The sequence below is a fragment of the Osmia lignaria genome, chromosome 7 (assembly GCF_051020975.1).
Source record: "Osmia lignaria lignaria isolate PbOS001 chromosome 7, iyOsmLign1, whole genome shotgun sequence".
NCBI lineage: Eukaryota > Metazoa > Arthropoda > Insecta > Hymenoptera > Megachilidae > Osmia > Osmia lignaria.
This window is the reverse complement of record NC_135038.1, coordinates 1,085,305-1,103,765: the sequence shown is the minus strand read 5'-3', so window position 1 is coordinate 1,103,765 and position 18,461 is coordinate 1,085,305.

Genomic DNA, 18,461 nt, shown 5'->3' with positions numbered 1-18,461 from the left:
GGGAATGAATCAGTATATTACATTATATCCAATGTAGATATGGTAATAATGATATTGTTATTAATTGTACATTACGTATGTAACATAGATATACCACTAATGATATTGTTATTAAATGTACATTGATCAGTGGGAATGAATCTGTATATGAAATTATATCTAATGTAGATATAGTAATAATGATATTGTTATTAAATGTACATTGATCTGTGGGAATGAATCAGTGTATTACATTATATCGAATGTAGATATTGTGCTAATGATATTGTTATTAATGGTTCATGGATCTCTGGGTAATAATCAGGATATTACATTATATCTAATGTAGAATTAGTAATAATGATATTGTTATTAATTGTACATTACATATGTAATGCAGTTATACTACTAATGAAATTGCTATTTAATGTACATTGATCTGTGGGAATGAATCTGTATATGACATTATACCTGATGTAGATATAGTAATAATGATATTGTTATTAAATGTACATTACACATCTAATGTAGATATGGCACTAATGATATGGTTATTAAATGTACATTGATCTGTGGGAATGAATCAGTATATTACATTATATCGAGTGTAGATATAGTGCTAATGATATTGTTATTAAAGGTGCATTGATCTGTGGGAATCCATCAGTATATTACATTATATCGAATGTAGGTATGGTACTAATGATATGGTTATTATATGTACATATCTGTGGCAATGAATCAGTATATTACGTTATATCGAATGTAGATATAGTGCTAATGATATTGTTATTAAAGGTACATTGATCTGTGGGAATGAATCAGTATATTACATTATATCGAATGTAGATATAGTACTAATCATATTGTCATTAAATGTACATTGATCTGTGGGGATCAATCAGTATATTACATTATATCTAATGTAGATATCGCGATAATGATATTGTTATTAATTGTACATTACATATGTAATGTAGATATACTACTAATGATATTGCTATTAAATGTACATTGATCTGTGGGAATGAATCAGTATATTACAGTATACCTAATGTAGATATAGTAATAATGATATTGTTATTAAATGTACTGTACATATCTATTGTAGATATGGTACTAATGATATGGTTATGAAATGTACATTGATCTGTGGGAATGAATCAGTATATTACATTATATCGAATGTAGATATAGTGCTAATGATATTGTTATTAAAGGTACATTGATCTGTGGGAATGAATCAGTATATTACATTATATCGAATGTAGATATAGTTCTACTGATATGGTTATTAAATATATTGATCTGTGGGAATGAATCAGTATATTACATTATATCCAATGTAGATATGGTAATAATGATATTGTTATTAATTGTACATTACGTATGTAACATAGATATACCACTAATGATATTGTTATTAAATGTACATTGATCAGTGGGAATGAATCTGTATATGAAATTATATCTAATGTAGATATAGTAATAATGATATTGTTATTAAATGTACATTGATCTGTGGGAATGAATCAGTGTATTACATTATATCGAATGTAGATATTGTGCTAATGATATTGTTATTAATGGTTCATTGATCTCTGGGTAATAATCAGGATATTACATTATATCTAATGTAGAATTGGTAATAATGATATTGTTATTAATTGTACGTTACATATGTAATGTAGATATACTACTAATGATATTGCTATTTAATGTACATTGATCTGTGGGAATGAATCTGTATATGACATTATACCTAATGTAGATATAGTAATATTGATATTGTTATTAAATGTACATTACATATCTAATGTAGATATGGTACTAATAATATGGTTATTAAATGTACGTTGATCTGTGGGAATGAATCAGTATATTACATTATATCGAATATTGATATGGTAATAATAATATTGTTATTAATGGTACATTACGTATGTAATGTAGATATACTACTAATGATATTGTTATTAAATGTTCATTGATCAGTGGGAATGATTCAGTATATTACATTATATCAAATGTAGATATAGTGCTAATGATATTGTTATGAAAGGTGCATTGATCTGTGGGAATCCATCAGTATATTACATTATATCGAATGTAGGTATGGTACTAATGATATGGTTATTATATGTACATATCTGTGGGAATGAATCAGTATATTACGTTATATCGAATGTAGATATAGTGCTAATGATATTGTTATTAAAGGTGCATTGGTCTGTGGGAATGAATCAGTATATTACATTATATCGAATGTAGATATAGTGCTAATGATATTGTTATTAAAGGTGCATTGGTCTGTGGGAATGAATCAGTATATTACATTATATCGAATGTAGATGTAGTGCTAATGATATTATTATTAAAGGCACATTGATCTGTGGGAATGAATCAGTATATTACATTATATCGAATGTAGATATAGTGCTAATGATATTGTTATTAAAGGTACATTGATCTGTGGGAATGAATCAGTATATTACATTATATCGAATGTAGATATAGTTCTACTGATATGGTTATTAAATATATTGATCTGTGGGAATGAATCAGGATATTACATTGTATCCAATGTAGATATGGTAATAATGATATTGTTATTAATTGTACATTACGTATGTAACATAGATATACCACTAATGATATTGTTATTAAATGTACATTGATCAGTGGGAATGAATCTGTATATGAAATTATATCTAATGTAGATATAGTAATAATGATATTGTTATTAAATGTACATTGATCTGTGGGAATGAATCAGTATATTACATTATATCGAATGTAGATATTGTGCTAATGATATTGTTATTAATGGTTCATTGATCTCTGGGTAATAATCAGGATATTACATTATATCGAATGTAGATATAGTTCTACTGATATGGTTATTAAATATATTGATCTGTGGGAATGAATCAGTATATTACATTGTATCCAATGTAGATATGGTAATAATGATATTGTTATTAATTGTACATTACGTATGTAACATAGATATACCACTAATGATATTGTTATTAAATGTACATTGATCAGTGGGAATGAATCTGTATATGAAATTATATCTAATGTAGATATAGTAATAATGATATTGTTATTAAATGTACATTGATCTGTGGGAATGAATCAGTATATTACATTATATCGAATGTAGATATTGTGCTAATGATATTGTTATTAATGGTTCATTGATCCCTGGGTAATAATCAGGATATTACATTATATCTAATGTAGAATTGGTAATAATGATATTGTTATTAATTGTACATTACATATGTAATGTAGATATACTACTAATGATATTGCTATTTAATGTACATTGATCTGTGGGAATGAATCTGTATATGACATTATACCTAATGTAGATATAGTAATATTGATATTGTTATTAAATGTACATTACATATCTAATGTAGATATGGTACTAATAATATGGTTATTAAATGTACATTGATCTGTGGGAATGAATCAGTATATTACATTATATCGAATGTAGATACAGTGCTAATGATATTGTTATTAAGGGCACATTGATCTGTGGGAATAAATCAGCATATTACATTATATCGAATGTTGATATGGAAATAATAATATTCTTATTAATGGTACATTACGTATGTAATGTCGATATACTACTAATGATATTGTTATTAAATGTACATTGATCAGTGGGAATGATTCAGTATATTACATTATATCGAATGTAGATATAGTGCTAATGATATTGTTATGAAAGGTGCATTGATCTGTGGGAATCCATCAGTATATTACATTATATCGAATGTAGGTATGGTACTAATGATATGGTTATTATATGTACATATCTGTGGGAATGAATCAGTATATTACGTTATATCGAATGTAGATATAGTGCTAATGATATTGTTATTAAAGGTGCATTGGTCTGTGGGAATGAATCTGTATATGACATTATACCTAATGTAGATATAGTAATAATGATATTGTTATTAAATGTACATTACACATGTAATGTCGATATGGCACTAATGATATGGTTATTAAATGTACATTGATCTGTGGGAATGAATCAGTATATTACATTATATCGAGTGTAGATATAGTGCTAATGATATTGTTATTAAAGGTGCATTGGTCTGTGGGAATCCATCAGTATACTACATTATATCGAATGTAGGTATGGTACTAATGATATGGTTATTATATGTACATATCTGTGGCAATGAATCAGTATATTACGTTATATCGAATGTAGATATAGTGCTAATGATATTGTTATTAAAGGTACATTGATCTGTGGGAATGAATCAGTATATTACATTATATCGAATGTAGATATAGTACTAATGATATTGTCATTAAATGTACATTGATCTGTGGGGATCAATCAGTATATTACATTATATCTAATGTAGATATGGCAATAATGATATTGTTATTAATTGTACATTACATATGTAATGTAGATATACTACTAATGATATTGCTATTAAATGTACATTGATCTGTGGGAATGAATCTGTATATTACAGTATACCTAATGTAGATATAGTAATAATGATATTGTTATTAAATGTACTGTACATATCTGTTGTAGTTATGGTACTAATGATATGGTTATTAAAGGTGCATTGGTCTGTGGGAATGAATCAGTATATTACATTATATCGAATGTAGATATAGTCCTAATGATATTGTTATTAAAGGCACATTGATCTGTGGGAATGGATCAGTTTATTACATTATATCTAATGTAGATACAGTACTACTGATATGGTTATTAAATGTACATTGATCTGTGGGAATGAATCAGTGTATTACATTATATCGAATGTAGATATTGTGCTAATGATATTGTTATTAATTGTACATTACGTATGTAACGTAGATATACTACTAATGATATTGTTATTAAATGTACATTGATCAGTGGGAATGAATCAGTATGTTACGTTATATCGAATGTAGATATAGTGCTAATGATATTGTTATTAAAGGTGCATTGGTCTGTGGGAATGAATCAGTATATTACATTATATCGAATGTAGATATAGTGCTAATGATATTGTCATTAAATGTACATTGATCGTTGGGGATCAATCAGTATATTACATTATATCTAATGTAGATATGGTAATAATGATATTGTTATTAATTGTACATTACATATGTAATGTAGATATACTACTAATGATATTGCTATTAAATGTACATTGATCTGTGGGAATGAATCAGTATATTACATTATATCGAATGTAGATATAGTGCTAATGATATTGTTATTAAAGGTACATTGATCTCTGGGTGATAATCAGGATATTACATTATATCTAATGTAGAATTAGTAATAATGATATTGTTATTAATTGTACATTACATATGTAATGCAGATATACTACTAATGATATTGCTATTAAATGTACATTGATCTGTGGGAATGAATCTGTATATTACAGTATACCTAATGTAGATATAGTAATAATGATATCGTTATTAAATGTACTGTACATATCTATTGTAGATATGGTACTAATGATATGGTTATGAAATGTACATTGATCTGTGGGAATGAATCAGTATATTACATTATATCGAATGTAGATATAGTGCTAATGATATTGTTATTAAAGGTGCATTGGTCTGTGGGAATGAATCAGTATATTACATTATATCGAATGTAGATGTAGTGCTAATGATATTGTCATTAAATGTACATTGATCTTTGGGGATCAATCAGTATATTACATTATATCTAATGTAGATATGGTAATAATGATATTGTTATTAACTGTACATTACATATGTAATGTAGATATACTACTAATGATATTGCTATTAAATGTACATTGATCTGTGGGAATGAATCAGTATATTACATTATATCGAATGTAGATATAGTGCTAATGATATTGTTATTAAAGGTACATTGATCTCTGGGTAATAATCAGGATATTACATTATATCTAATGTAGAATTAGTAATAATGATATTGTTATTAATTGTACATTACATATGTAATGCAGATATACTACTAATGATATTGCTATTAAATGTACATTGATCTGTGGGAATGAATCTGTATATTACAGTATACCTAATGTAGATATAGTAATAATGATATTGTTATTAAATGTACTGTACATATCTATTGTAGATATGGTACTAATGATATGGTTATGAAATGTACATTGATCTGTGGGAATGAATCAGTATATTACATTATATCGAATGTAGATATAGTGCTAATGATATTGTTATTAAAGGTGCATTGGTCTGTGGGAATGAATCAGTATATTACATTATATCGAATGTAGATATAGTGCTAATGATATTGTTATTAAAGGTGCATTGGTCTGTGGGAATGAATCAGTATATTACATTATATCGAATGTAGATATAGTGCTAATGATATTGTCATTAAATGTACATTGATCTTTGGGGATCAATCAGTATATTACATTATATCTAATGTAGATATGGTAATAATGATATTGTTATTAATTGTACATTACATATGTAATGCAGATATACTACTAATGATATTGCTATTAAATGTACATTGATCTGTGGGAATGAATCTGTATATTACAGTATACCTAATGTAGATATAGTAATAATGATATCGTTATTAAATGTACTGTACATATCTATTGTAGATATGGTACTAATGATATGGTTATGAAATGTACATTGATCTGTGGGAATGAATCAGTACATTACATTATATCGAATGTAGATATAGTGCTAATGATATTGTTATTAAAGGTGCATTGGTCTGTGGGAATGAATCAGTATATTACATTATATCGAATGTAGATATAGTGCTAATGATATTGTCATTAAATGTACATTGATCTTTGGGGATCAATCAGTATATTACATTATATCTAATGTAGATATGGTAATAATGATATTGTTATTAAAGGTGCATTGGTCTGTGGGAATGAATCAGTATATTACATAATATCGAATGTAGATATAGTGCTAATGATATTGTCATTAAATGTACATTGATCTTTGGGGATCAATCAGTATATTACATTATATCTAATGTAGATATGGTAATAATGATATTGTTATTAACTGTACATTACATATGTAATGTAGATATACTACTAATGATATTGCTATTAAATGTACATTGATCTGTGGGAATGAATCAGTATATTACATTATATCGAATGTAGATATAGTGCTAATGATATTGTTATTAAAGGTACATTGATCTCTGGGTAATAATCAGGATATTACATTATATCTAATGTAGAATTAGTAATAATGATATTGTTATTAATTGTACATTACATATGTAATGCAGATATACTACTAATGATATTGCTATTAAATGTACATTGATCTGTGGGAATGAATCTGTATATTACAGTATACCTAATGTAGATATAGTAATAATGATATTGTTATTAAATGTACTGTACATATCTATTGTAGATATGGTACTAATGATATGGTTATGAAATGTACATTGATCTGTGGGAATGAATCAGTATATTACATTATATCGAATGTAGATATAGTGCTAATGATATTGTTATTAAAGGTGCATTGGTCTGTGGGAATGAATCAGTATATTACATTATATCGAATGTAGATATAGTGCTAATGATATTGTCATTAAATGTACATTGATCTTTGGGGATCAATCAGTATATTACATTATATCCAATGTAGATATGGTAATAATGATATTGTTATTAATTGTACATTATGTATGTAACATAGATATACCACTAATGATATTGTTATTAAATGTACATTGATCAGTGGGAATGAATCTGTATATGAAATTATATCTAATGTAGATATAGTAATAATGATATTGTTATTAAATCTACATTGAGCTGTGGGAATGAATCAGTGTATTACATTATATCGAATGTAGATATTGTGCTAATGATATTGTTATTAATGGTTCATTGATCTCTGGGTAATAATCAGGATATTACACTATATCTAATGTAGAATTGGTAATAATGATAATGTTATTAATTGTACATTACATATGTAATGTAGATATACTACTAATGATATTGCTATTTAATGTACATTGATCTGTGGGAATGAATCTGTATATGACATTATACCTAATGCAGATATAGTAATATTGATATTGTTATTAAATGTACATTACATATCTAATGTAGATATGGTACTAATGATATGGTTATTAAATGTACATTGATATGTGGAAATGAATCAGTATATTACAATATATCGAATGTAGATATAGTTCTAATGATATGGTTATTATAGGTATATTGATCTGTGGGAATGAATCAGTATATTACATTATATCTAATGTAGATATGGTAATAATGATATTGTTATTAATTGTACATTACGTATGTAACGTAGATATACTACTAATGATATTGTTCTTAAATGAACATTGATCAGTGGGAATGAATCAGTATGCTACGTTATATCGAATGTAGATATAGTGCTAATGATATTGTTATTAAAGGTGCATTGGTCTGTGGGAATGAAACAGTATATTACATTATATCGAATGTAGATATAGTGCTAATGATATTGTTATTAAAGGTGCATTGGTCTGTGGGAATGAATCAGTATATTAGATTATATCGAATGTAGATATAGTGCTAATGATATTGTCATTAAATGTACATTGATCTTTGGGGATCAATCAGTATATTACATTATATCTAATGTAGATATGGTAATAATGATATTGTTATTAATTGTACATTACATATGTAATGTAGATATACTACTAATGATATTGCTATTAAATGAACATTGATCTGTGGGAATGAATCAGTATATTACATTATATCGAATGTAGATATAGTAATAATGATATTGTTATTAAATGTACATTACACATCTAATGTAGATATGGCACTAATGATATGGTTATTAAATGTACATTGGTCTGTGGGAATGAATCAGTATATTACATTATATCGAGTGTAGATATAGTGCTAATGATATTGTTATTAAAGGTGCATTGGTCTGTGGGAATCCATCAGTATATTACATTATATCGAATGTAGGTATGGTACTAATGGTATGGTTATTATATGTACATATCTGTGGCAATGAATCAGTATATTACGTTATATCGAATGTAGATATAGTGCTAATGATATTGTTATTAAAGGTGCATTGGTCTGTGGGAATGAATCAGTATATTACATTATATCGAATGTAGATATAGTCCTAATGATATTGTTATTAAAGGTGCATTGGTCTGTGGGAATGAATCAGTATATTACATTATATCGAATGTAGATATAGTACTAATGATATTGTTATTAAAGGTGCATTGGTCTGTGGGAATGAATCAGTATATTACATTATATCGAATGTAGATATAGTGCTAATGATATTGTTATTAAAGGTGCATTGGTCTGTGGGAATGAAACAGTATATTACATTATATCGAATGTAGATATAGTGCTAATGATATTGTCATTAAATGTACATTGATCTTTGGGGATCAATCAGTATATTACATTATATCTAATGTAGATATGGTAATAATGATATTGTTATTAATTGTACATTACATATGTAATGTAGATATACTACTAATGATATTGCTATTAAATGTACATTGATCTGTGGGAATGAATCAGTATATTACATTATATCGAATGTAGATATAGTGCTAATGATATTGTTATTAAAGGTACATTGATCTCTGGGTAATAATCAGGATATTACATTATATCTAATGTAGAATTAGTAATAATGATATTGTTATTAATTGTACATTACATATGTAATGCAGATATACTACTAATGATATTGCTATTAAATGTACATTGATCTGTGGGAATGAATCTGTATATTACAGTATACCTAATGTAGATATAGTAATAATGATATTGTTATTAAATGTACTGTACATATCTATTGTAGATATGGTACTAATGATATGGTTATGAAATGTACATTGATCTGTGGGAATGAATCAGTATATTACATTATATCGAATGTAGATATAGTGCTAATGATATTGTTATTAAAGGTGCATTGGTCTGTGGGAATGAATCAGTATATTACATTATATCGAATGTAGATAGAGTGCTAATGATATTGTTATTAAAGGTGCATTGGTCTGTGGGAATGAATCAGTATATTACATTATATCGAATGTAGATATAGTGCTAATGATATTGTCATTAAATGTACATTGATCTGTGGGAATGAATCTGTATATTACAGTATACCTAATGTAGATATAGTAATAATGATATCGTTATTAAATGTACTGTACATATCTATTGTAGATATGGTACTAATGATATGGTTATGAAATGTACATTGATCTGTGGGAATGAATCAGTATATTACATTATATCGAATGTAGATATAGTGCTAATGATATTGTTATTAAAGGTGCATTGGTCTGTGGGAATGAATCAGTATATTACATTATATCGAATGTAGATATAGTGCTAATGATATTGTCATTAAATGTACATTGATCTTTGGGGATCAATCAGTATATTACATTATATCTAATGTAGATATGGTAATAATGATATTGTTATTAAAGGTGCATTGGTCTGTGGGAATGAATCAGTATATTACATTATATCGAATGTAGATATAGTGCTAATGATATTGTCATTAAATGTACATTGATCTTTGGGGATCAATCAGTATATTACATTATATCCAATGTAGATATGGTAATAATGATATTGTTATTAATTGTACATTACGTATGTAACATAGATATACCACTAATGATATTGTTATTAAATGTACATTGATCAGTGGGAATGAATCTGTATATGAAATTATATCTAATGTAGATATAGTAATAATGATATTGTTATTAAATCTACATTGATCTGTGGGAATGAATCAGTGTATTACATTATATCGAATGTAGATATTGTGCTAATGATATTGTTATTAATGGTTCATTGATCTCTGGGTAATAATCAGGATATTACATTATATCTAATGTAGAATTGGTAATAATGATACTGTTATTAATTGTACATTACATATGTAATGTAGATATACTACTAATGATATTGCTATTTAATGTACATTGATCTGTGGGAATGAATCTGTATATGACATTATACCTAATGCAGATATAGTAATATTGATATTGTTATTAAATGTACATTACATATCTAATGTAGATATGGTACTAATGATATGGTTATTAAATGTACATTGATATGTGGAAATGAATCAGTATATTACAATATATCGAATGTAGATATAGTTCTAATGATATGGTTATTATAGGTATATTGATCTGTGGGAATGAATCAGTATATTACATTATATCTAATGTAGATATGGTAATAATGATATTGTTATTAATTGTACATTACGTATGTAACGTAGATATACTACTAATGATATTGTTCTTAAATGAACATTGATCAGTGGGAATGAATCAGTATGCTACGTTATATCGAATGTAGATATAGTGCTAATGATATTGTTATTAAAGGTGCATTGGTCTGTGGGAATGAAACAGTATATTACATTATATCGAATGTAGATATAGTGCTAATGATATTGTTATTAAAGGTGCATTGGTCTGTGGGAATAAATCAGTATATTAGATTATATCGAGTGTAGATATAGTGCTAATGATATTGTTATTAAAGGTGCATTGGTCTGTGGGAATCCATCAGTATATTACATTATATCGAATGTAGGTATGGTACTAATGGTATGGTTATTATATGTACATATCTGTGGCAATGAATCAGTATATTACGTTATATCGAATGTAGATATAGCGCTAATGATATTGTTATTAAAGGTGCATTGGTCTGTGGGAATGAATCAGTATATTACATTATATCGAATGTAGATATAGTCCTAATGATATTGTTATTAAAGGTGCATTGGTCTGTGGGAATGAATCAGTATATTACATTATATCGAATGTAGATATAGTGCTAATGATATTGTTATTAAAGGTGCATTGGTCTGTGGGAATGAATCAGTATATTACATTATATCGAATGTAGATATAGTGCTAATGATATTGTTATTAAAGGTGCATTGGTTTGTGGGAATGAAACAGTATATTACATTATATCGAATGTAGATATAGTGCTAATGATATTGTCATTAAATGTACATTGATCTTTGGGGATCAATCAGTATATTACATTATATCTAATGTAGATATGGTAATAATGATATTGTTATTAATTGTACATTACATATGTAATGTAGATATACTACTAATGATATTGCTATTAAATGTACATTGATCTGTGGGAATGAATCAGTATATTACATTATATCGAATGTAGATATAGTGCTAATGATATTGTTATTAAAGGTACATTGATCTCTGGGTAATAATCAGGATATTACATTATATCTAATGTAGAATTAGTAATAATGATATTGTTATTAATTGTACATTACATATGTAATGCAGATATACTACTAATGATATTGCTATTAAATGTACATTGATCTGTGGGAATGAATCTGTATATTACAGTATACCTAATGTAGATATAGTAATAATGATATTGTTATTAAATGTACTGTACATATCTATTGTAGATATGGTACTAATGATATGGTTATGAAATGTACATTGATCTGTGGGAATGAATCAGTATATTACATTATATCGAATGTAGATATAGTGCTAATGATATTGTTATTAAAGGTGCATTGGTCTGTGGGAATGAATCAGTATATTACATTATATCAAATGTAGATATAGTGCTAATGATATTGTTATTAAAGGTGCATTGGTCTGTGGGAATGAATCAGTATATTACATTATATCGAATGTAGATATAGTGCTAATGATATTGTCATTAAATGTACATTGATCTTTGGGGATCAATCAGTATATTACATTATATCTAATGTAGATATGGTAATAATGATATTGTTATTAATTGTACATTACATATGTAATGCAGATATACTACTAATGATATTGCTATTAAATGTACATTGATCTGTGGGAATGAATCTGTATATTACAGTATACCTAATGTAGATATAGTAATAATGATATCGTTATTAAATGTACTGTACATATCTATTGTAGATATGGTACTAATGATATGGTTATGAAATGTACATTGATCTGTGGGAATGAATCAGTATATTACATTATATCGAATGTAGATATAGTGCTAATGATATTGTTATTAAAGGTGCATTGGTCTGTGGGAATGAATCAGTATATTACATTATATCGAATGTAGATATAGTGCTAATGATATTGTCATTAAATGTACATTGATCTTTGGGGATCAATCAGTATATTACATTATATCTAATGTAGATATGGTAATAATGATATTGTTATTAACTGTACATTACATATGTAATGTAGATATACTACTAATGATATTGCTATTAAATGTACATTGATCTGTGGGAATGAATCAGTATATTACATTATATCGAATGTAGATATAGTGCTAATGATATTGTTATTAAAGGTACATTGATCTCTGGGTAATAATCAGGATATTACATTATATCTAATGTAGAATTAGTAATAATGATATTGTTATTAATTGTACATTACATATGTAATGCAGATATACTACTAATGATATTGCTATTAAATGTACATTGATCTGTGGGAATGAATCTGTATATTACAGTATACCTAATGTAGATATAGTAATAATGATATTGTTATTAAATGTACTGTACATATCTATTGTAGATATGGTACTAATGATATGGTTATGAAATGTACATTGATCTGTGGGAATGAATCAGTATATTACATTATATCGAATGTAGATATAGTGCTAATGATATTGTTATTAAAGGTGCATTGGTCTGTGGGAATGAATCAGTATATTACATTATATCGAATGTAGATATAGTGCTAATGATATTGTCATTAAATGTACATTGATCTTTGGGGATCAATCAGTATATTACATTATATCTAATGTAGATATGGTAATAATGATATTGTTATTAAAGGTGCATTGGTCTGTGGGAATGAATCAGTATATTACATTATATCGAATGTAGATATAGTGCTAATGATATTGTCATTAAATGTACATTGATCTTTGGGGATCAATCAGTATATTACATTATATCTAATGTAGATATGGTAATAATGATATTGTTATTAACTGTACATTACATATGTAATGTAGATATACTACTAATGATATTGCTATTAAATGTACATTGATCTGTGGGAATGAATCAGTATATTACATTATATCGAATGTAGATATAGTGCTAATGATATTGTTATTAAAGGTACATTGATCTCTGGGTAATAATCAGGATATTACATTATATCTAATGTAGAATTAGTAATAATGATATTGTTATTAATTGTACATTACATATGTAATGCAGATATACTACTAATGATATTGCTATTAAATGTACATTGATCTGTGGGAATGAATCTGTATATTACAGTATACCTAATGTAGATATAGTAATAATGATATTGTTATTAAATGTACTGTACATATCTATTGTAGATATGGTACTAATGATATGGTTATGAAATGTACATTGATCTGTGGGAATGAATCAGTATATTACATTATATCGAATGTAGATATAGTGCTAATGATATTGTTATTAAAGGTGCATTGGTCTGTGGGAATGAATCAGTATATTACATTATATCGAATGTAGATATAGTGCTAATGATATTGTCATTAAATGTACATTGATCTTTGGGGATCAATCAGTATATTACATTATATCCAATGTAGATATGGTAATAATGATATTGTTATTAATTGTACATTACGTATGTAACATAGATATACCACTAATGATATTGTTATTAAATGTACATTGATCAGTGGGAATGAATCTGTATATGAAATTATATCTAATGTAGATATAGTAATAATGATATTGTTATTAAATCTACATTGATCTGTGGGAATGAATCAGTGTATTACATTATATCGAATGTAGATATTGTGCTAATGATATTGTTATTAATGGTTCATTGATCTCTGGGTAATAATCAGGATATTACATTATATCTAATGTAGAATTGGTAATAATGATACTGTTATTAATTGTACATTACATATGTAATGTAGATATACTACTAATGATATTGCTATTTAATGTACATTGATCTGTGGGAATGAATCTGTATATGACATTATACCTAATGCAGATATAGTAATATTGATATTGTTATTAAATGTACATTACATATCTAATGTAGATATGGTACTAATGATATGGTTATTAAATGTACATTGATATGTGGAAATGAATCAGTATATTACAATATATCGAATGTAGATATAGTTCTAATGATATGGTTATTATAGGTATATTGATCTGTGGGAATGAATCAGTATATTACATTATATCTAATGTAGATATGGTAATAATGATATTGTTATTAATTGTACATTACGTATGTAACGTAGATATACTACTAATGATATTGTTCTTAAATGAACATTGATCAGTGGGAATGAATCAGTATGCTACGTTATATCGAATGTAGATATAGTGCTAATGATATTGTTATTAAAGGTGCATTGGTCTGTGGGAATGAAACAGTATATTACATTATATCGAATGTAGATATAGTGCTAATGATATTGTTATTAAAGGTGCATTGGTCTGTGGGAATAAATCAGTATATTAGATTATATCGAGTGTAGATATAGTGCTAATGATATTGTTATTAAAGGTGCATTGGTCTGTGGGAATCCATCAGTATATTACATTATATCGAATGTAGGTATGGTACTAATGGTATGGTTATTATATGTACATATCTGTGGCAATGAATCAGTATATTACGTTATATCGAATGTAGATATAGTGCTAATGATATTGTTATTAAAGGTGCATTGGTCTGTGGGAATGAATCAGGATATTACATTATATCGAATGTAGATATAGTCCTAATGATATTGTTATTAAAGGTGCATTGGTCTGTGGGAATGAATCAGTATATTACATTATATCGAATGTAGATATAGTGCTAATGATATTGTTATTAAAGGTGCATTGGTCTGTGGGAATGAATCAGTATATTACATTATATCGAATGTAGATATAGTGCTAATGATATTGTTATTAAAGGTGCATTGGTCTGTGGGAATGAAACAGTATATTACATTATATCGAATGTAGATATAGTGCTAATGATATTGTCATTAAATGTACATTGATCTTTGGGGATCAATCAGTATATTACATTATATCTAATGTAGATATGGTAATAATGATATTGTTATTAATTGTACATTACATATGTAATGTAGATATACTACTAATGATATTGCTATTAAATGTACATTGATCTGTGGGAATGAATCAGTATATTTCATTATATCGAATGTAGATATAGTGCTAATGATATTGTTATTAAAGGTACATTGATCTCTGGGTAATAATCAGGATATTACATTATATCTAATGTAGAATTAGTAATAATGATATTGTTATTAATTGTACATTACATATGTAATGCAGATATACTACTAATGATATTGCTATTAAATGTACATTGATCTGTGGGAATGAATCTGTATATTACAGTATACCTAATGTAGATATAGTAATAATGATATTGTTATTAAATGTACTGTACATATCTATTGTAGATATGGTACTAATGATATGGTTATGAAATGTACATTGATCTGTGGGAATGAATCAGTATATTACATTATATCGAATGTAGATATAGTGCTAATGATATTGTTATTAAAGGTGCATTGGTCTGTGGGAATGAATCAGTATATTACATTATATCGAATGTAGATATAGTGCTAATGATATTGTTATTAAAGGTGCATTGGTCTGTGGGAATGAATCAGTATATTACATTATATCGAATGTAGATATAGTGCTAATGATATTGTCATTAAATGTACATTGATCTTTGGGGATCAATCAGTATATTACATTATATCTAATGTAGATATGGTAATAATGATATTGTTATTAATTGTACATTACATATGTAATGCAGATATACTACTAATGATATTGCTATTAAATGTACATTGATCTGTGGGAATGAATCTGTATATTACAGTATACCTAATGTAGATATAGTAATAATGATATCGTTATTAAATGTACTGTACATATCTATTGTAGATATGGTACTAATGATATGGTTATGAAATGTACATTGATCTGTGGGAATGAATCAGTATATTACATTATATCGAATGTAGATATAGTGCTAATGATATTGTTATTAAAGGTGCATTGGTCTGTGGGAATGAATCAGTATATTACATTATATCGAATGTAGATATAGTGCTAATGATATTGTCATTAAATGTACATTGATCTTTGGGGATCAATCAGTATATTACATTATATCTAATGTAGATATGGTAATAATGATATTGTTATTAAAGGTGCATTGGTCTGTGGGAATGAATCAGTATATTACATTATATCGAATGTAGATATAGTGCTAATGATATTGTCATTAAATGTACATCGATCTTTGGGGATCAATCAGTATATTACATTATATCTAATGTAGATATGGTAATAATGATATTGTTATTAACTGTACATTACATATGTAATGTAGATATACTACTAATGATATTGCTATTAAATGTACATTGATCTGTGGGAATGAATCAGTATATTACATTATATCGAATGTAGATATAGTGCTAATGATATTGTTATTAAAGGTGCATTGGTCTGTGGGAATGAATCAGTATATTACATTATATCGAATGTAGATATAGTGCTAATGATATTGTCATTAAATGTACATTGATCTTTGGGGATCAATCAGTATATTACATTATATCCAATGTAGATATGGTAATAATGATATTGTTATTAATTGTACATTACGTATGTAACATAGATATACCACTAATGATATTGTTATTAAATGTACATTGATCAGTGGGAATGAATCTGTATATGAAATTATATCTAATGTAGATATAGTAATAATGATATTGTTATTAAATCTACATTGATCTGTGGGAATGAATCAGTGTATTACATTATATCGAATGTAGATATTGTGCTAATGATATTGTTATTAATGGTTCATTGATCTCTGGGTAATAATCAGGATATTACATTATATCTAATGTAGAATTGGTAATAATGATAATGTTATTAATTGTACATTACATATGTAATGTAGATATACTACTAATGATATTGCTATTTAATGTACATTGATCTGTGGGAATGAATCTGTATATGACATTATACCTAATGCAGATATAGTAATATTGATATTGTTATTAAATGTACATTACATATCTAATGTAGATATGGTACTAATGATATGGTTATTAAATGTACATTGATATGTGGAAATGAATCAGTATATTACAATATATCGAATGTAGATATAGTTCTAATGATATGGTTATTATAGGTATATTGATCTGTGGGAATGAATCAGTATATTACATTATATCTAATGTAGATATGGTAATAATGATATTGTTATTAATTGTACATTACGTATGTAACGTAGATATACTACTAATGAT